The sequence below is a fragment of the Nannospalax galili genome, unplaced genomic scaffold (assembly GCF_000622305.1).
Source record: "Nannospalax galili isolate Female #2095 unplaced genomic scaffold, S.galili_v1.0 scaffold1189, whole genome shotgun sequence".
In the NCBI taxonomy this organism is placed as follows: domain Eukaryota; kingdom Metazoa; phylum Chordata; class Mammalia; order Rodentia; family Spalacidae; genus Nannospalax; species Nannospalax galili.
Genome location: NW_008360313.1, coordinates 400,957 through 423,137, shown reverse-complemented (window position 1 = coordinate 423,137; position 22,181 = coordinate 400,957). Strand labels below are relative to the sequence as shown.

At 38.8% G+C, this 22,181-nt stretch overlaps 1 long non-coding RNA gene across 1 annotated transcript in view; it reads right to left on the bottom strand.

Moving 5' to 3' along the window:
* Positions 1–5,870: 5,870 nt before the first annotated feature.
* LOC115068712 overlaps positions 5,871–22,181 on the bottom strand; it is a 21,514-nt gene continuing 5,203 nt past the window's right edge. Inside the window, exons 2-4 of the long non-coding RNA XR_003848058.1 lie at positions 10,863–11,030; positions 6,457–6,523; positions 5,871–6,225 (exon numbers count right to left, since the gene is read on the bottom strand). This is a non-coding gene — a long non-coding RNA (uncharacterized LOC115068712). The remainder of the gene's footprint in view (positions 6,226–6,456; positions 6,524–10,862; positions 11,031–22,181) is intronic.

Here is a 22,181-nt window from a genome sequence, read left to right as displayed (position 1 = left end):
TAGAATCTTGGGTTATAAAATAAGGCCCTGGCTTTGTTTGAAGCTTATATTCTAGGTGAGATTGAACTAAAATTATATATTTATAATTAAACCTAAATGTATCATTTTAACATTAGCAAATGGAAAATTATTGAAAAAACAAAGTAAATAAGGAGGACTGGATAGAACGGGGAAAGACTGTCATTTCAAATTCCGGCCTGTATTGACTCCAATGAAGAAGAGACATTTAAGTCGAGACATGACTAGGCTAAGAACACAAGTATCTCAGATAAGGAACAGTCAATGTACGTGTCCTGAATCTTATAAAATACCAAGAAGCTCAGTGCAGCTAAAGCAAAGTACACAGGGAGAGAATGTAGAGAGATAAAGGTTTAAGAATGTTTCTGGGGCTGGGGTCTTGTCAAGTCATTGAAAGGACTTTTACTCTGATTCTGTGAGAGAGGTGCTAGTACAGAATTTTGAGAAGAGAGTTGGCATGACATGACTTCTGTTTTGAAAGGAATCCTCTAGCTGCTGTGCTGAGATTACTGGGCAAAGACAGAAGCAAAGATAGAACTTTAAATAGGGATTACCAATCTATTAACTAGTGATCCAAATATATCTTGTCATTCTTTGTAAATAAACTTTTATTAGAAAACTGCCATAATCAGTTGCATTACATTAACAGAAGTACCAGTCATTGTATGGCCTGAAAAGCAGAAAATATTTATGAATATCCATATATCAAATGTTTTACCAACTCCTCCATTAGTATATTGTAGCAATTCTGGAAAAAGGTAAGAGTAACTCACACTAGAGTGGTGGCACTGATATATACAAAATTATGACAATTGGACTTGTTGAATGATTATTTGTGGGGAGAATATTAAAGAGATAAGTCAATTAAGTAGTAGTATTTGGCCTGAATTACCAGAAGATTGCAGTTTCTATCATTTGACATAGGGAGTGTTGGTAATGGAACAGTTTTATGTTGAGATATCAGAATTAGAACCTTTTTAAACTCAACATTTGGGGGTTTGGGGATGCCACCAAGTGAAAATGTTGAGGAGACAATTGAATATGAAAGTCTGAATTTTTTATTGAATGTTTTGTGTATTTCATATAGAATAGCTCAAACAATCTTAATCATCTTTACATTCCCGTCCCCACTGGCACCTTCCCATAGCACCCCTCCCCACTGGAGCCCATATACTCTATCATTCCTGTTAAGGTTCACTGGGTTGTCAGTGTCCCCAGCCATTCCCAAGTGTAAGTCCATCTACTAAATCTAGTCAGCCTATCTAGAGTTCCTTGTTTTAGGAACATCAGCTTGGTTGCCAACATTCCTTCAGATGAGATTGAGATCTGCTGTTCATTTTCACAGTTCTATGCGGGTTATTGTCTGCCTGAGTTTGCATGGGACTTGTGTATGCTGACACCACTGCCACAGATTCATATGAGCAGGTTCCCAGGGGATTTTAAGACTCTGTTTCCATATAGTCATGCACCTCCATGGCTCTTACAATCCTTCTGCCCCCTCTTCTGTGATGGTCCCTGAGCCTTGGATGGGTGAAGTTTAATACAGGGATTCTGTCCAAGGACTATCATTCAGCAGACTCTTGATCTTAACACTTTGGCTGTTTGTGACCTTTTGTGTTCCCAGCCCTCCACTCCATAAGGGATCTTCTTATTGAGAACTGATTCATTAGTGTCCTCTTCATTATCCCTGTTCTATGTTCCATGAGCCTTGGGTGTAGAGGTTGCACTGTAGATGTGTCACTTAGGCCTGGGAAATTCATAGACAATGTCCATGTGTGACCAGTTGTGGTACTTGGTAATAGTCTCTGACTGGTGCAAAATGAGCTTCTTTGATGAGTGGTTCTGGGATATTTTTCTGTAAATATAAGGATACATATTTTGCACATAGTAAGAAATCATATTAGTCTAGCAATGTGACAGTCTTGGTTCGCTCTAAGACCTAAGGCCACTCCAGCCATATGTATTAGGTTATGTTTATATTATCACACTTGAGTTTCCTCCCTTTGAGTGGGCATTTAGTCAAATTAGGTAGCCGTTGATTGCCCCCAAGATAAAAGTGCCACTACTGCACCAATGACGTAGGCTGTGCTGGCCATTGAAGTGGTTTTGTGGTCTTGAAGCTGGTGTTATATCATCCACCCATTGATGTTTTCCCTTGGCACCTTCATAGTGCTCTCCAAAGCTATGAGAGCTAGTCTTCAGGGGAAGTAGTTGCAGGTCAGTTGCAGCTCTAAATCTTGTGTCTGAAATATGTTCTGTCTTTAGCAGTAGGGTCTTACCTTCAGGTTCTGCGAGGCCATCAAAGACTGTGGCAATAGCCTGAGTAATTTTGGGAGTCTCTTGGACCACCCTGGCCAACAACTCAAAGGAAGGTTTCTCCTGTCTGGCACTGTTTCTTGTTATGTAGCCTTTAGTGATACACATGGACTCATGTATAGATAATGTATGTATAATTTGTCAGTAGGTTGTTGGATTAATATGGCTCCCTCTTTTTTTATTAACTAGCTAGGCATTATTTATCTTTCCTCTCTATCACTGTCTAACCCTTCTGCCATGGTTTTCCCATTTAAAATGCCCCCATTTTCCCCATTTCTCCCTTGATAATACCTGTTACCTATGGTCCCAGAAAGTCTCAAATTTAAAAGGAGAATCTACATTGGATGTGAAAAATTAGAGACATCAGTGCAGATTTAGTATTTCAGGCTGTCATTCTGGCTGAGATTACCTTAGGAAGAAATGAAAACAGGGACAGCCAAGGATGGGCTCTGGAATATTTAAACATCAATAGTCAGAAAGAAGAGCAGAAATCAGCTGAGAGGTGAGACCAGCATATTAAACCGAGAGTGGGGCATCTTATTAGTTACTGTTGCATGCTATGACAAAACCAGACAGAAATAACTTATATGGGGGGATTTATTTTGGCCTATGGTTTCAGCAGTTCTCGCCAATCATGGTGAAGCACATGGTGACAGGGATGTGTGATGGAGGAGCCTCACATCATGTTGGACCAGTAAACAGAGGAAGTAGCTGGAACCAGGGCCTGGGCTATAATCTTCAAAGACCTGCCCCTAGTCACCTACATCCTCCAGTCAGGCCCTACCTCACTAGTATTCCATATGGATACAAAGATGACATAAATCTCAAGGTCAAGGATGTAACCAGGCTTCAGGATGCAAGCAAAGATAACACAACCATTGGGAATTAAGAAACAGAACTTCTCCATCCCAAGATTGTGTTTCTCTCTGAAATATGCTTCAGTATTGTCCTTCCCCTGTGGGTGGCTTCAGTCCTCCCTAGTCACACAACAGAAAACTTGGATAGCCTCAGTTTCCCAGTTTTCACATCCATAGGGAATGACTAATGAGTGACTAACTTTCTTAATTCTCATTTAACTGGTCACAACTGTCCTGGCATAGGTGAAGATCTCACATTTTGTGCAATCAACTGCAACCAGAGGATTAGGTCACATTATGCAAATGCTTCTACATATTTCCTCCTCTTCACCTCTAACTGTGACTACAGGTATAGCATGAGGTCAAAGGCATGAAGATACTTCAAAGGATATTCTTTTATATTTGGGTGTCTTCAGGGTCTTCAGTGATTGAGATTGGGGAATAATACAGTAATTGAAATTCATGTAAACATGTTCATGTTCTGTCGTAGAAATTCACTAAACAGTAGCTTAAGTTAAGTTCTTAAAAATAATTTCTTGGAAGACAACTTACACCTGCACTTGGAGCCTTAGCAAGGGGAAGAAGGTGGCAATCTTCCTGCACCATTGAATTACATAGTTATACAGAAAGCATGTTTTTTAAGAACAAAAGTCTGTCATGGAAGATGTCTATTTTTCACTTCTTTCTAGGAATAAGTGTTAAGAAAGAAAAAGAATGTGGAAGACAGGCCCTCTGTGTTTACCAGTGTTTTCTGACAATACACATTGTTAAAACAGAAACATAAATTATGAGGGCCCTTAAACAGTGGCATGTTAACTATAATTCATTGACCCTTTCTGAGTATTGATATGGGTCTAGTTATCATTTCTTATTTTCTTTAAAAATTTTTCAAGTTGCTAATCATGATGTTTTGATGTATACATTGAAATGATTGTTGTAGGCAAATCAGTTAACATACAGTTTTCCTGACACGAAAATTTAAGCTTACTCCTAGCAAACTAACCTTATCTGTCTGTTTCCTTAGCTCAGAAGTTAGGTGAGACATTTCCTCACTTCAACACTTTGGGATTTTTCTTCCAAAGGTTAGAATAATTCTAGTAGTAAATACTAAGTTATGCACATCTATTATTTTACTATTTCAGTAATCTTGTTATATAGATGTTTGTGTTTTTACAAATACAGAAACTGAGTCTTAGATATTTTATGAAAATAGCCCAAAATCCTGTGGCTATTTAAAGCACCCATAGCAAATTGGATACCAAGGCTACTGAATTTTAAAGTCTGTGTCTTTAAATAACAGCCAGGAATGATAATAAAGCTTCCTGAATTGAAAATTTGTGTTTGCAATAATTATTTGTTTAACTCTGTCTCTAGACATATAGATTTTGTATTGGATTCTATTTGAGGAAAATTGTAAGTAGGTTAGTAAGCAGAGATTTATAAACTTAACTTTACAAGTTTCCTGAGTGTATCTGGGTCAAGGTAATGGCTTTCCTCTTTTATTCCCAGGCTTCATTTTGAAGCACTCAGATATGTAAGGTTATTCTTCTGAGTTGTCTTGAGAGGAATGAACTCTAAAGAGGCTAGGCCTGGAGCTGCATGCTGATGTGTTCCTACTGTAGCAGACTTCCGATTTGGAGTAGACTGTGTGGAAATGTGAACCTATAATGGTCAATAATCAGGCCTTTTAGAGGAGGCCTCAAGCAAACACTCATTATGTAGGAGAATTGTCCATAAAGACCCGCTGAGCCTCTGCTGTCCAAATCTTGGACTTGCTTTGTTTCTACTTTCCCTGGTGGGTTTTTCTTCTCTTCTTCAGGACTGCCCTATACATTCAGTCATTTCTCCAAATCTCTACTAAGATATTTAGGTAGTTATTATTTTGAAATCATGTTTTGAGTACTTTCAATCCATTTAACTAATTTTAGAACATGTGTCCCTATAATCCTTGCTAGCTTGTTTGTTTATAGAGATTACAGGTGGTAAAACTTAACCACATGAGTAACTTGCACTTTAAATAGTTTTCTTTTTAGTCTAAACATTGTGTTTTAGGAGACATGACAGAAGAGATGACTTTCTTATTTGCAGAGTTCAAAATTTGATAAGAGTATAGGTCCTTTTATGGAAAATATACACACATGTACACAATACACACTCATATATATATACATACACATATATACGCACGTATATACTCATATATACATAAACCAAGATTTTTTGCATATCAATTTGAAGGGATTACAGTAGTATAAATTATTATAGTGTTAAAGCGATCATCATTTATATTGCCTTTTTCCAACATAAAATTCCCTCACTTTGTAAATAAAATGTACTAGAAGAATCCAAGGATTCTTGAATCTTGAATCTTAGAGCTGGAGTTCATTTTGGAGTGACTCCAATCTAAGATCCCACTCAGACCTTTTATTTAAATTGTACTGTTCTTGTTCTTTGTTGGTTTTATACATGTGTGTAATGAATGGCAGTTGTTTCCACACCCTCCCCCTTGCTCATCCTTCTCCCATGGAAATTCCTATTCTTCCTATCAAGTACCCTCTTGCTTTCATGTCTTCCCTCTTTCATATATGATCAACTGCCACTCAGACTTACAATGCTATATATTAGTGATAATAACAACACACACACTTGTTGATACTTGCTAAGCATTTATTTGTTGATACTTGCTAAGCATTTATATGAATGTTACATAATACATTAATTCCCTACATCCTCACAATATTTTTTGGAGATAAGTTCCATTTTTATTCCCATATTACAGGACAGCAACTTGAGGCATAACACATATTAGTAATTTACCTGAGATTACACAGCTAGAGTTGAACATGAACAGTGTCAGTCTCTTTAGCACCATGCCCAATGTAGATGCACTCTACCAAAGATTTCCTAAAAATGACCTCTAGGACCACTAGCCCGCTGAAGCATTGATGCTGTCTCTGGATCTTTCTCCATATTCAAACATATTGGTCTGGAGAGTTCCTTTCATCTTCATAATCAAGTCCTATAGTATGGAGTTCTAAAAATACATAATGAACATAATAGATAAGGTGAGGTAAACTGTGACAAAATGGAGCTTTCCTAGGCATTTTGGGGAAAGACTCTGCTCTTTTCATTCTGGGAAAAGTCTCAATTTTGTAATATGGAAGTCAAGTCCCTTTTCCTTCTCTATTCCAGCAGATTGCTTTCCATGCTAAATGTGAGCAGAAATGTCAAGCTGTGAAATAAAGACCCCCCCCCACTCACACACCTGGAGTGAATGGTCATTCTTGGTGGTGAGGATGTGGTAATGTCTTCTTCCCATCCTCCTACAGTGCCTGAGGGAGATAAGTCAGAACCATTGACTCAGAAAAGCAGCACTTCTCTTGTTTGTCTTATAGATCAGACCACAGGGATTACATTTCTGTGGTTACTAATCCAAGGACAGGGTGGAGACAGAGATTAGTGAGAAACTCAACCCTCTCTGGAATGTGGGTAGAGCTTGGAGCTTTAAGATTTGTCTTCAGAAGAAATGGTTTAAGAAGCCAGGAGCCCAGATGTCTAACATAGGATATCAGATCCTTGGCTAAGGAGCGAAGAGCACTCTTAACATAGACCCTGGTCAGTCTGAAGCTTGTACAATACTTAAATCACTGTCTTACCTTGCAGAAGCAATGCCATGATGATCAGAAAGGAAGGTGAGACCTGATGGCTCAGTGCACAATAAACATGCCTAACATGTAATTTGGGAATATAGGGTAGGCTATTTTTAATCCAGATGATGATGATTATGGCCCCTCTATCAGAAGCACACAAGAACATAAGTTCTGAAAATATAAGGAGTAATTCGCTTGCTCAACTGTTATTTACTCTTACAAGTATTCGTTTGCTCCTTATTAGATGCCAAGCATTGTGCTCAGTACTGGGAACACAAAGAACAGGACACATTTAAGTAACTTTCAAATTTGATGAATTGTTGACATGAAATGAACATGTACTCAAGCAAATGAATGATTTAATTATGGGAAATGCTGCAAAGCTAATGTAGAAGGGAGAGAGTAACGGTGTGGCGATGTTGAATTTGTGTTTGAAGATGTAGGAAGGTTTTTCTCTTTGGTTAGTAAATTTTGGGCTGTTTGGACATTCCATTTAGGGGAGGCTTATGAGAGTTACAATGATGTTTTCTTTATGGGCTCACCATAAAAATCTGGAGATAAAGGTGGATTTAGAAGAAGTGGAGCTTTCTTTCCTGCCTGTACATTATCTGATCTAATACACAAGCCAGAAATGTATCTTTCATATTTTCAGTCTCAATATCTAGGCACAATGACTGGCATGAACTAGATGCTCAAACATTATTGGTTGAATAAAGTAACAACTGTCTTCCTGGGATTTGGGGACCTGGTAGTATAGCTCAATGCCAGAGTACTTGTGCAACATGCACGAGCCCTGTGTTCAATCCCGAGTCAACTTCCACCCCGCAAAGTTATAATTTTCTGCTTTCTTTTAAGTTGTTCAGGGCAAAGCTGGAAGTTAATAGGCCAATTAAACTTTGGGGAGATGGATTTAGTTTGTAAATCCCAATCAGGAATATGACCTAACAAGCAAATATCTTGTGGACAAGACCAGATAAAGATCCTGAAGTAAAAAACCAGCTGCACAAAGAATAACCTCATTATGAAGGCTCAAGAACATGACAGCCATAGAACTCTGTACTTCATTTCTGCCCTGGTAATGTATCTTGGTTTCTATGCCAGTGTAGCTGAGGTGTGTCCCCTCAGCTTTCCTCAACAACTGTTTGTTCACAAGATGAAAGAGTTCTTGGTGTCTGAGGTACAGCATAAGGGGTGATGGATATATTAGTTTGAATATGATAATCATTATGTATTATATATGTATATATCAAATCATCATGAATACCTTGAACAGTCTACATCTTGAATACATACAATTTTAATTTTTAAAAATATTTTTAATGATTTTTTGAGAAATTTATACACTGAGTTTTGATCCTATTCAGACGCCATTCCATCCCCATCACCACCTTACTATCCCCTGCCCAACTTCATGTCCTCTATTGTTATTTTTATTTTTTTGAGACAGGGTCTTCTTGTAACCCCAGCTGGCCTGGAACTTGCTATGTAGACCAGGCTGCCCTTAATTGTGTAGAAATCCACTTGCTTCCCTCCACCTGAGTGCTGTGATTAAAGGTGTTTGCCATCATGCTTGGTCTATTATTTTTAAAGGCCCACTGAGTCCAATTTGTCTTCTTCCAATGCTTTTGGGTGTGAGTCTGTTCCTTGAAGTCTGGCCAAACTACCAGGCATCATGCTCTTAAAGAAAACTGGCTATCTGTTACCCTGCAGATATCTGTTTCCAATAGATCCTTAGCTAGGACTGGGGCTTCCTGCTCACCTTCCCCATCCATGCTGGGCCCCTGTCTGGCTTGGGCTTGCATGGGTCTTGTGTATGCATTTACAAGCACTGTGAGTCCATATGAAACTGTCCTGTTGTGTCCATTCAACACAGCATCCTTGTATTCATCTCCTTTGGCTCTTAAATCTTTCTCACCCTCTTCTAAAATCATTCCTTTGCCTTGGGAGGAGAGGGAGTAATATAGGTATTCCATCTAGGGCTGAGCACTTCTCAGTCCCTTATTCTCTGTATGTTGAGTAGTTGCGGCTTCTGTTAATCTTCATCTGTTGCAAGAAGAAACTTCTCTGGTGAGAGCTGAGAGATTCACTAATCGATGAGTATAACAATAAGTGATAAAGGGTTGGTTTAATACTATATTTATTTAGCAAAAAGGCAGTAGGTTCTCCCCTATGGCCTGTTAGCTGTCTAGCCACAGGTCCTTGGCCCTGATAACAAGTTCCTCCATCTTGTGAAATGGGAAAACACTTGATTTGTTAATTGACTATTTAGCAAAGGTAAAAAAAGAAAGTAGAATATAACCTTTGCACTTCAGAGACATTGTCAAGTCACAACAGGCCAAGAGTGGTGAAAGATGTGTCAAGAGTTTCAAGTGGATAGCAGTGAATAAAATCTGCTTCCTGTCCTTCACAATGAGCTTTCTGGGAAACAGAATGTCTATTTCAATATAACTTAAAATAATACCAAGAAGGTATATAACTTTCTACCCTGAGGTCAACAGAAAACTTGTTCAGGCTCTGGGACAAGGGATGATATGAAAATGGTCATTGCCTGGGAGGGACATATCTTCAATCTGAAAATAGTTGCCTTGGTTAACTGTAGTGGACAAAGTCCTGCCTTCTATTCCCTCACCCTCAGACCTTCTGTGCTCACTGGCTTGAGGACACCAAAAGCAGGTTAATCATCTATCTACCTCAACCTCAACTTGTGCAACCTAAGTTCTACCTCATTCCATCACTCTCCATTGTCTTTTAATTTTTAATTGAAGCAGCATTTTTACTTATTTATGAGATGCAGTATGATAGTTTGATACATGCATACAATGTGTAAAGATGTCTGTTTGAGCGAAGCTAGAGTTTCCTTGTATTCTCTGGGCATTTATATCCTTTGGCAGTTCCTGAATAGTCAAGCACATTCTGGCCTCTTGGTACTGCATTTGGTCTTCTCCATCTTTGGTATATAGATAGGTTGCCTCAATTCCTGCAGATCTCTGATATGCAAGTACTTTATAAGGAGGCCTTCCCTGATTCTTCCCCTTTCTTCCTCCTATTTTTAATCCCAAAGCATCATGAATATCTGACATTACATCTGTGACTGCCATGGTTAGTTGTATTTATATCTCCGCTCTACAATGTGAATTCTGGATGGCATTGCCTTTACCCTTTCATTATTACTATTCAACAGATGAAGCCACGTAGTAGATGCCCAGTAAATAATGACTGAGTAAATGAAATGTAACTATTAAGGCAGCAAAAAACCAAAGACCAGCAAAACAAACTCAAGCAAAGCAAAAAACCAAAAACTGAATTCTTAGTGCTAGTACTAAGATACTAACACTTAGGCTGTGTGCATTTCTTTTTCAGTTACTTGTCTTTTATTTTCCAGATATCAGGCTTCATCATGGACTTATTTATTCTCATAGTTCTTAAGGTCAGCCACCCTTTCTGCATTTCCACATTCATTTCCAATCCAGGAAACCTTCCTATTTTTATAATTACAGGAAAGATTCAGGTATCAATACATCTGGTGAGCTGCTTAAAATGGGCCACACTTAAAGCTATTCTGTGCTAAAGAGTACTATTTCAAATAGACCACCCTGTATGTTACAGTAAATCGTACTATTTTACCAATCAGCTTGGATGTATTTTATAGATAAAAAGATGATGTTAGAGGGAAGATCTCTCTCTCTATCTCTCTCTCTCGTCTTGGTCTCAATTAATATAGAGAAGTTCTCTGTGCAAATCTTCTCATCCTCACATTGGCACAGCAATTTTAATTTATGAAATGATTCTTTTGGCTCAGAATTTGCTACTGTGATTTGTTAATGTAAAAGAACAGGCCGCATATACGGGGGAAAAAAACACTACACTCTAGATTCCATAGAAACATTCTTTCTAGGTAGGACTGATCCTCTAACCTTTATTTCATGGTTCTTAAAAGGTTTTAATTGGGTCATGAAAGGAACTTGAAGTCTAAAAATGAAAAGGAGGACTAAGAAGATAGCTGAATCAGTAAAGTGCTTACCATGAAAGCATGAAGACCTGAGATTGATCCCCAGAATGCACATGAAAAAAAGCTGATCAGGTGACATGCTCTTATACTCTCAGCTCAGGGAAGGCAGAGACAAGCAGGTCCTTGGGGTTTCTAGGCAGCTAGTCTAGTCTACTTGGCAAGTTCCAGGCCAATGAGAGACTGCCAAAAGAAAAATAAATAAATAAATAAATAAATAAATAAATAAATAAAATACAGATAATTCCTGAGGTTGTTTTCTTGTCTCTACATTCATGTGAACATGTAAAAATACACACACACATTAAAAATAATAACAAAAAGAAAAAAATGAGAAGGAAGCACAGACTAATTTATAGCTATCCCAAGAGTATAATTTTGGATATTTCTTGACAAGAAGTTCTATTTTGCTTTGAAGAATAACCAACACTATAGGCCTTTAAATAAAGCCTTATAGAAACCTACCACTATAGAAGTTTCTGAAAGTATATACAGATACATTATAAAAAAGAAGTTTAAAGTACTTACCCTATAACATTGCCCTTTCTAGACACCATAACTCACAAAATACAACCCCAATGTCATGAATGAACTCCCTTTCTTGAAGCTGTTGACAAGGGGTCCCATAGACCCTCCAACACTACTAGCCATTGACCTTGCTCTTGGTTACTCACCATAACTTCATAGTAAGACACTATTGCTGAAGACACTATATGCATGAACCATACAACGAATGAGAAATCAAGCTGGTGTTGACTTTTCAAAGCCTCATCTCTGCTGGCTACCTTTCATAGTACTGGAAGGTGCTATGTGTTGCTGGATGTGGTGACACACAACTTTAGTCCCAGCACTTGGGAGGAAAAGGCAGGTAGATCTCTGTGAGATCAAGGTCAGCCTGGTCTACATAGTGAGTGCCAGTCCAGCTGGGACTACAGGGAGACTCTGTCTCAAAAAGACCAAAAATAAATCATCAACCTTACCCAGCTATGAATAATAATCACCTGCCTGGAAAAATGTGCTCTTTGTGTAATAGTGGTATGAATATTATGGGAGTAATAAGTCACTTTCTAATTGGTTTTAAAGTCTACTTCATAAGATGGAGTCCATACCTGATATAGATTTCAGGCCTAGGAACCTGAGGCTAGACAGGACACATGGCATAGAGAAGAGTTTAATACTAGTTTTCTACTAAATAGAATATTAAACTGAATCCCAATGACTTTTTGTTATACCCATAGATGAATGCATCTCTCAGCAGAGAAACTTCCTTATGCAGTAGATGGTGATTAACATAGAATTCTATATAACCAATGTACAGAGAACAAGCAGCTTCAGAGTGCTTATCCCTGAATAGGACACCTATGTCAAACTTCTGCCTTCCAAGGCTCAGTGATCATTGTGGAAGAGGGGGCAGAAAGATTGTAAGAGCCAGAGGTGGTGGATGACCTCAAGGAAATAGTTTTTCAGACAGCTGGCTAGTTATTCATATGAACTCACAGCATGGTGACAACATATACAAATCCCATGAGAGCTCAAACCAACAAAATCCCAGCAGAGATGTAGGGAAGTGGGTAAGAAACCTCAACCTTATCTAAGTAACTATTGACAACCGATGGCTGTTGGGAGTGGGAGAGTCACTTTTTTTTAAGGATGCAACTCTTGGTAGGTTAACCAGGCTCCAATAGATGAACCCACACTGAAGGACATTTGAAACACAGATTAGACCCTATAGGCCTTATTATATGTACAATAGAGTCCATTAAATTGGGTGGGGGGTAGTAAGGGGAGGTGTGGATAGGGGAGGGGATCTAAATACCATTAAATTTTAAGCCTCTGTTATCCCACCCTAAACCTTCAGAAACCTCTGAAGCCAAAGTCTTTTTGATCCTCGGGAGGGATCTGTTTACTTTGTATGGACAATCATTTAAGTTTTATTAGCCAGTTCCAGGGTTTCCTGGTGACCTGAAGGGTTGCAGCTTCTCCAGGGGCAGTCCCACAGCATTCTTGGCAAGAACAGAGGCCAGAGAGACTGGAAATTTTATTTCACATTTTTTTGCCTAGTTTTTAAGTCAAAAAATACAAATGGTTCTGATAAGTTCAGTAATACCTTTGCTTCTGATCGTTTCATTGTCCTGACGTGATCTGGAGAAGCTAAAACCAAACAGAAACAAAAGAAACAAAAAAATAAAACCCCAAACAGAAACTAACTGAGCATGAACAACTTTTCCTCTTTGCAGCAAGCATGAATGATTCAGGAGCAGGTAGTTTTCCATCCCCATCGTCATCAAGAACATGGCACAATAATTTCATTGCTTTCTTACTGCACTCCTGCTGGGGTTGGGATTGGTGGGCAGCAGGGGCTTGGTCATCTTAAAATGTATTTTCAGCTCAGCCTTTTCTTTGATGTCACCATGCTCACTTTTGCCCTGCCATTGTTCAATTGTTCATCTCTAACAAGTAAGGAATCTTCGCTTCATCTCACCTCACCATGGACACCACTGAGATCTCCTCTAGGCCTGCTTGAACCTCCCAGCCCCCAACCATCTCCTCTCTCTTAACTGTGCAGGGAGCTTTCCTATGGTCCTAAGGACTCCACTGATGAAATCTAGTGTCTTTTTGCACTCTGTGTCTCCAAATTTACAGAAACTCTCTGCCTTTATAGAGTTCTAACATCACCCATTGATTTCCTATTCTTAGTGGCCCTAATCCTGAATTTTGGTAGTCCGGTAGGCCCACTGGTTCAGCCACATCTCTATCACTGGCTCTTCGGTCCGCTCCCACTGCCCATCAATCACCCTGTAACTAGTCATTCCTTTTCTGTCTACCATTCCTTCTTTAGCCACAAGTCTACTTTTTGTTGCTGCTTCATAGCCTCCAAGCCCTCTTAGTGCCAACTGGTCCACGTGTTGAGGGATCTTGTCAGTCAACAATGGTTCATTACAAAGCAACTGTGTGCTAACCCCACACTTCCATATGGCTTTATGATACTATTGTAATTGCATTCCCTTCTACAGTAGGCGAAATGAAACACATGGTGTCAAATTGGCTATGCTGTATGTTGGTTCCCAAGGCAGACTTTAAAGAAACCAATGAGATCCTTGTAAAGTCCTTTCCATCAACGACTCCTTCTTTAAATGGCATTTCCTGATACTATTTCTCAATCAGATTACACAAAGTGCTAGGTTCTGGGTCTTATTTCTAGGTCTTTAGACTTGGTGGGTGATATAAGGTGAGGACTGTAATAAAACCTCAGTAAGGGTATTCTTGAGAACACAAGTAGGGGAATAGATAGGGACATTTCTTTTAAACTGAGGAACCACTTTGAGCTAGGTACTATTTTATACACGTTTTATTTTTTGCATTTATTTATTTATTAGTTATTTATCTATTTTTTTACTTATTTATTTATGTATTTGTTTATATGTGTGTGGATGGCTGAGGTATGTGAGGTCTGAGGACAACTTTCAAGAGTCTATTCTCTCCTTTTACCATGTGGAAGGATTAAACTCAGGTTGTGAGTCCTGGAAGCAAGCACCTCCTCCTGCTGAACCATCTTGTCAGTTGGTGTTCTCTTATTTAAATAGGGCAAGAGACTTTCAACGCTGAGTTACTATGAAATCAAACCTTCTAGGGTTTACTTCCATGGTTGACACTTTTGTATTTGATAGAGCATGAACATAAGAAACTGAGAACTACGAATTCAAATTGTGTCTTAATGTCATAAAATGGGAACATTAACTTTTATATTTAAAAACATGAAAATGCGAAGGTCCACTTGATAGACTTGATTGCAAAGTCAATGAGATCTAGTCGGAGTGTCAATTGCATGAGTGTGGGCCCTCGGCAAGTATAAGGAGGGCTGAGTATCTCCTACATTTCTGTTTCTGGCAAAAGAGGGGGTCTCGGGATCATTTTTACTGATATCAAAATTATTATCTCAGATTTTGTAGATAAAAACTGAATCCATAATTCATGAAGAGTCTGAGCACTTCAGAGTGATGGGTCCATGAGTGCTCACTGAGCTAAGTGGGCAAAAAATGGAAGGAAAAGCCCACAAATCACACACACACACACACACACACACACACACACACACATGCATGCATGCACTCATGCATGCACATGCAACCCTTCAGACAGAACCTTAATTGTAAACCCAGGGTTACTTACAGTGCTCCATAGACATGGAAGGAGCATCTGGTGAGCATTTGACAGAGGAAAACACATCCTTCAAGGAAGTGCTTAAGTTCTTTGGAATTCAGAAAGAATAGAAGAAAAATGTCTTTAAGATGAGAAGAAATTAGAAAACTAGAGAGATGCTCAGAGGTTTATTCTTTGTTAAAATTTGCAACCTACAGGCTTATGTCTTCATTTAGACCTTTGAGCTAAAACACATTCCTCTACACTGGCAACCTGGGAAAAACAGATCTGCTTGCCCTTTAATCCAAGACCACGGCAGATCAAATTACTTCTTTGAAATAGGGTTTTTTTTTTTTTTTTTTCCTTCTGGCCAACTAAATGAATTGAAATTGATGTACTTAATTGTTTTCTAAATTACAATTTTTCTTCCACAGATGTTTTTTATCAGTATTGAGCCCAATGGGCTCTGTCAGTCACATGGGGAGATGAAGTCATGAGGTAATAAAAGAGACTGGGCTAAGGGAGGAAGGGAAATACCATACAGTATACTGACTAACTGAAAAATGTGCCACATAAATGCTGAACTTGAAATCTCTCCCTCCCCAAGGATTACTCCAACAAGCAACGCACACATCTTCTGCACTGCAAAGATAGACTTCTCCACTTCCTCCATTATTAATTCATGCCATTGCAAGAGTTTCTGTCCTTTGTCTTTCTTGAGTGAAGTCAATGTACTAGAATTGAGAGGCAAGGTAACAAGTTCCCAACACTGAAAGAAAGCTGAAATATGAAAAGTAATGACCTGGGCTTAGGGACTGGGGTTAGGGTGATGTGAAGGGTAGCATTAGTTGAACTCCAGCTTTTTAGAGGGAAGATGAGAACTAGCAATTCTGCCCATGGATGAGTCTAAGAAATAAGTGCTAATGATGATGCAGCCTGAAATGAAGGGAATCCAGTGGGACTATGGTCATTGGGGAAGTCAGAAACTCACAGGCTTGAATGCATGCTAATGAAAGCTGGAAACATAAGACGTGTAGAACAGGAAGGGAAAACTGCAAAGCTGAAAACATAAGACGTGTAGAACAGGAAGGGAAAGCTGCATGTGTTTCTCATAGCTACAGATGTAGGACGGCATCCAAGAGAGACAGGAAGGAGAGAGCTATGCTCTTCAACAAACAAGAGTCAAGAAGTGAAAGAACCGTACCCTGCCCAGTCCCTGCCAGACCCAATGTGGAAAGCAGTTAAGAACTGGATGCAGTAAGTGTTGGCCTAGAAAGATCTTTCCAGTTCACCTGTCTTTACCTACATTGCATTTTACCCATATCTGAGTGCATAAATTGGTCTGGTTTTCAGATTCCTTGTAGAGAATCTAATCAGTGAGATGACAACTGAAGAGCTTTTATCAGCTCTCCTGTCAAGAAGTCCGTCTTACATCAGAAGAAAAGGCTATTTTCTCTTGCCCTGCCATAATTGAAAAACTCCTGTCCCATAGAGAAGAAAATCAATAAAGCACTCATTTTTATTTTCACTTGCTTAACCCAGCTGTAACATATTTGAATAAAACAAACTCCAGTGACATCTTCAAGTTCTTCGGCTGCAATGGAATCCTAATGAGTCAATCACTTCTCTGAAATAGGATTATTGCTAAAGGATTATAAGCCTTTACTAAAGACTTGTTTTATTTGTAATCATATTTGGAGCAACTAGATTCGAATTGAATGAGAGAATGTCAGCCATAAATAATACTGAGGCTTCTTGTTCTCCATTTCCTTCCCCCTTGCAGCCCCTCTTCCTTCATCCCTCTGTCTTATTTAAGGACTTTTTCTATTTCATTCTTTTTCTTTCATCTTCTGTTCTTTGGCCTCTTCCTCTTTTCACTTTCTTCCCCCTATCCTTTTAAATTCTTCTTTCCTTCTTGTATTTCTTTTTTTTAAATCCACTTTTTCTCAGAGATGGTATTCTCTGCTAAAGTTCAGTCAAATATTTCCTACATGTCGTCTCATTTCCTCTTGGTAGCAGACATATTCCTTTTATGTGAGAAAATGAAGTGTCAGAGAAAACAGTTCACCCAATCACGTGGACTAGTAAATCCAGCTCTGGGTCTTTCTGGCTCCAAATTTATGCTTTGAATAAAAGTCTCTCTAGGAAGGGATGATAAATATGGGTGAGGGCATGAAAAAAAATCAAATAAAGTTACAATTAAATTTTAAATTTGTAATTTGAGAAACTACAACAGAATTTTTTAATTGTGAAAATTTGAAGACAATTTTTTGGGACAATTAATTGGGACAAAATTATAACTTATAGTGATTAATTTTAACAGAACACACACACATATGTATATAAGCTTAATAGAAGTCTGCAAGGAAAAAATTAGATCAGGGTGAAATACTCTGAGATACAGAAGTCTTTATATAAATTATTATTTGCTAGACATATTTATTTGACATCACTGGGAATTTTCAAGGTTGAATAGATGTGCTGTTGCAAAGGACTTTGCATGCCTTGCAAAATGCATATTTGTGGTAATTAGGATCAGCTAACATATAAAAGGAGATCAAAATATGCTAGCTTTGTGTTTTAATTAAAAAGGCTCACGTAGACTGTGCCAGTGCAGTAACATGACTTGGTGACACCATCAAGACCCCCATTCTTTCCTTTTACTCTACCATTTCCAGCACATTGCCTTTTGTCCCTTAGACATATGTCTTGTTATGCTGATAGGCCAGAGACAGAAACTAGCATCACATCCTCATCCAATTACATTTAGAGGCAGAGGAAAACTTTTGCCCTTGTGAAGTTTTGTGCTTTCTTTAGGGAAAGAAAATAGTTTCCAGAAGCTGCTCCCAACTCTCCTAAGCACAATTTCTCTTAAGGAAAGTTCATTAGCTAAGGCTGAGTCAAATGCCTGGGCATTAAAACACACAGCTCTGATCACTGGCTAAGAGAATGTGTTTGTATCAGGCTTGGCCATGCTGAGTTACTTCATGTTGTATAAAATGATAAATTTCCAGGCAATGCCTTGCTGGGGCTGATAATCAGCATTTTACAAGCAGCATTTTACAAGCAGCAATCAAAATTCCATTTTTAGTGACAATGCAGGATCAGGATGATTCCACCCCTTGGTGGACACGTAAACAACACTATCTGTCCAGTACCACCCACAAACACAAACTGATAATTTACTCCTAACAGTAAAAAGACTAGCCCCCCCCCCAACAAACTTATTAAAGTCAATTGGAACCATATAAGCACATGGGCATATTAAAATCAAATTAGGAAAACCAGGCCTGATTACCCCAAAGAAGGATGTAATACCCTTAGCTGGCATCCATAAAGAGGAAGACAGTGATCTGTCATCTCACCACCCAGTGTGCACATTGAAGGACTAAGAGGCAAAGTACTCCTCACTGCTGATGCTCCTCACTACCCAAACTGCTCTTCATTTTTCTACCCAGTCCTCCATTTAGACCAAGTTCTAAATCATGCCCACGGCCCCACACCTAGCTTCAACAGCTCAATTTATCATGGAGGTTCTGCTCAACCTTCTGAACCTGCATCTTGGGTCTGCATCTTGCATCTCCAGCAAATTCCAAAAGGGTTCGTTATTATAAATTCTGCCTTCAATGAGGATTCTTTGAACTCCTTGAACTCTGTTGTAGTCATTCTGCAACCAAAATAGATAACTGATAGATAGATTTACTATGTGATGTGTAATATGTGATCTGAGAGCTAATATTAGTAGTTAAGATGAATTAAAAAAACCTGTGTTTGCCAAAGGCCAGCATCAAGGGAAATGAAAATTACTTGGCAAACTGAAGACAATGAAACCCATAGAGTGTGCAAATTTATTGTTATTCAATAAATTCTGACATTATGGAGAGACACAAATATTTTTGTCTGTTTCTGACCTGGTGTGCTCACAACAGAATGGTATAAGTGGGTCCAGAGAAGAGACTAAACAACAGCTTCCTCCTCCTCTTCCTCCCCCTTTTCTACTTCTCTTCATCTCTTCCTCCTTTCTTCTTCTTCTCCCCTCCACTTCCTTCTTTTTAAAATTCTTTTTATTTATTTTTATTTTATATATATATATGAGTGTCTTGCCTGCATGTATAAAAGTACACCTGTATCATGCAATGCTCATGAAAACCAGAAGGGGGAGTCATATCCCCTTGAATGGAATTATGGATGGCTGTTCATTTTCATGTGGGTGCTGGGAACTGGGTCCTCTGCAAGAGCAGCCTGTGCTCTTAACCGCTGAGCCATCCCTCCTCCTCCTCCTCTTCCTCATCTTCTGTGTATGTATTTGCTGTATGTGTGGTTTATGGCACACGAGTATATGTGTGTGCATATGTGTTCATGTACATGTGTGCAGAGACCAGAGGAGGACATCAGGTGTCCTGCACTATCAACCTCTGTCTTATTTTGTTGAGACAAGGTCTTTCACTAAACCTGGAGCTAGCTAGCAGCCAGTAAGCCCTAGTGCTCAGGCCTTCTGATTGCATAATAAGTGCTTTTACTCACTGAGCCATCTCCCCAACCAGACTAAATTTCTTCAAAAATGTTGAGTCTATGCTTGCTACTTAAATTTTTTTGCAGTTTTATTATCAAGAAAGAGGGAAAATGGCTGTTAGATAGACAATGAACAGTGGCTGTTACATCATCTTATCCATTTCTCAAGGAAACACATTTTCCTTAATTTCCCTCAACTGAAAACAAATCTGAACTGAGTATTTTGCCTTAAAGAAGTAAAGTTAGTTAGAAAGTAAGATTCCTGTGAAAGATCATAGTTATTTTCCTGTTTCTTTCTTTCAAACTTACAGATAGTACGTTAGTATTCTAACTTAAAAACCAGGAAACAGTTGAGAAGGAGATAAGAGGAGACTAAAAGTTAAAGAACAAGACAAGCTTTATTTTTCTGAGAAGGGAACTGACAAGTGAGGGATAGGTATGCAAGTAAGTAAACATATGTCACTGAAGATGGATGAAGCTTTAGATGTGCCACAGCACATGAAGAAAGAGCTCACTATAGTCATGACAAAGGCATGAAATAGGGACTCTGGAAAGCTCTGAAAGATCCAGAAAGCACCAGGTTCAGGATGTCAATGGCCTTAAGAATAATCTAACACTTAAGATATCCAAGAACAATAATAATAACACCAGTATTATTATATAGCGCTTGCTGTATAATCCTGGCTATTGCCGTGTTTACTTATATAATTCATTTAACTGCCTAATGGTATAGTGCATATTAATATAATATTTTTTACAAGAGGAGAAACATGGCACAGATGGTTGAGAACCTTCTCAAGCTTGCATGGCTAGCAAAAGACAGATCTGTAATTCTTATTTTGATGCTTTCTTACAGTCTTCCAATATGTTATTTATGCATATCTGTTTTCTGTATAATAATTGGCCCTTTCAAATAATCATATCAATAATTCTAATGACATTTTACCTTAAAATAAATTTTAATAATTTGATGGTTAATCACAATGTCAATGTGATTGGAGAAACTCCTAGGAAATTAGTAAAGCCCATCTCGGGGCTGTCTGTGAGGAAATTTCCAGGGTACATCAGGGGGGCTCTGATATAATCAATAGTTTACTCCACTGATGGATTCAAATTTTGAACAGACTTTAGGAGGCGGTGGTCCTGAGGCAGGTAGGGCTTAGTTGGAAGAAGTGGCTTGTTGGGGGGATGGCTTTGGAGGACATATCTTCTGTCTCCTGGATGCCATGAGGTGAACAACTTCGATCCATCACATGATCTTCACCAAGATGTTCTGTCTCACCTCAGGCCTAGAAACAATGGAACTAAGTGACAGTGGACTGTCACTTCCTGGACTGTGAGCCCAAATAAACCCTTTCTCCTAGTAAGCTGTTCTCTTGGGTTTTTTTTTTTTTTTCACAGCAACAAATAGTCTAATAGGAAGTATATTTAAATGTGTGCTCTTCATTCTTACATATAAAAATTCTTTGGAAACCATTACTAACTTTCTCAAGGAGTCATTTTCTCAGATACAGTCACATGATATAAAGTAAACACAAATTAAGTAAAGACAAAAAGTAGGCTGAATTAAACATAAGGGTTCTGAGCAATTAATCTAAATACGTTTTACAGCAAAAATCTGAACACTACGGTACTGTGTTCAATCCATAGCTCCCTAATTACATCATAAGTTGCTTATAAGCATTTAAGGTGATAAAAAATGGGCTTAATTGAGGTTTATCCACTGGCTCACTTCTCTATCTTTTCTCCCTGGATCCTTTTAGTTTAACATCTATATGGCCGATGTGATGATACCTTAAGATGTCCAGAACAGTGCAGCTTCCTGGGAAAGAAAGTTTTTTATCAATATCTATGATTTAATGGCCAGGGGTTTTTGTGGGGAGCCGCCTGCCGTCCCTGCAGACGCCATTACAAGATGGCACTCACATCCGGTTCATGCTGAGCAGTAAATAAGTCAGTACGCATGCCCGAAGTAATTTTCCACCTTCTAGTCTCTGCCTACCTCATGGCGTGATATGGGCTGATGAGTTTGCGACCAATCAAGAGTTGCCACGTCCAAGGCGGGCTTACTAACCTATATAAGGGCTGGGTTTCCGACATTCGGGGTCTTCGCCCTGTAAGCTTATGCTCTCCCTCTCAAGATGCATTAAAGCTTTTCTGCAGAAGGATCCTGAGTGTGCCGCGTCGTTCTTGCTGGCGAGACGATAGCGCGGGACAACTGGTGCCGAAACCCGGGGGGTATTGAAAAAGCATTGAAGATGAAAAAATATGAAATGGTTGAGTGCAGTTTCTGAAATTATGACATGTAAAATCCTTGCACCTTTATTTATGCTTCTGAAGAAACATCTGGCAAACTGAAGTGAACAGCCCTCAGAGGCACTGTAAAGCAGAGCATGTTAATACAAGCTCCTGAAACAATGATTTTGTACTGTAAGAGAGTCCTGAGAAGTCTATTTGATAGTCCATGGCAAAACTAATCCGTTTTAATACCTAAAAAGGGGTTTTCCTTTTTTTTCACTAATTCAGAGACAATCCATTTGGACAGGGTTTTTCTGTGTCCTTTGAGGGTATATATATTGGAGATTTTATCAACAGTGAGAGTGCTCCACCTCTGTATATGGACTTTTTGGATTCTTGTCTGTGGGAGGTTTGTGGGTCGTTGGTGAAGAGGCCACTGGAAAA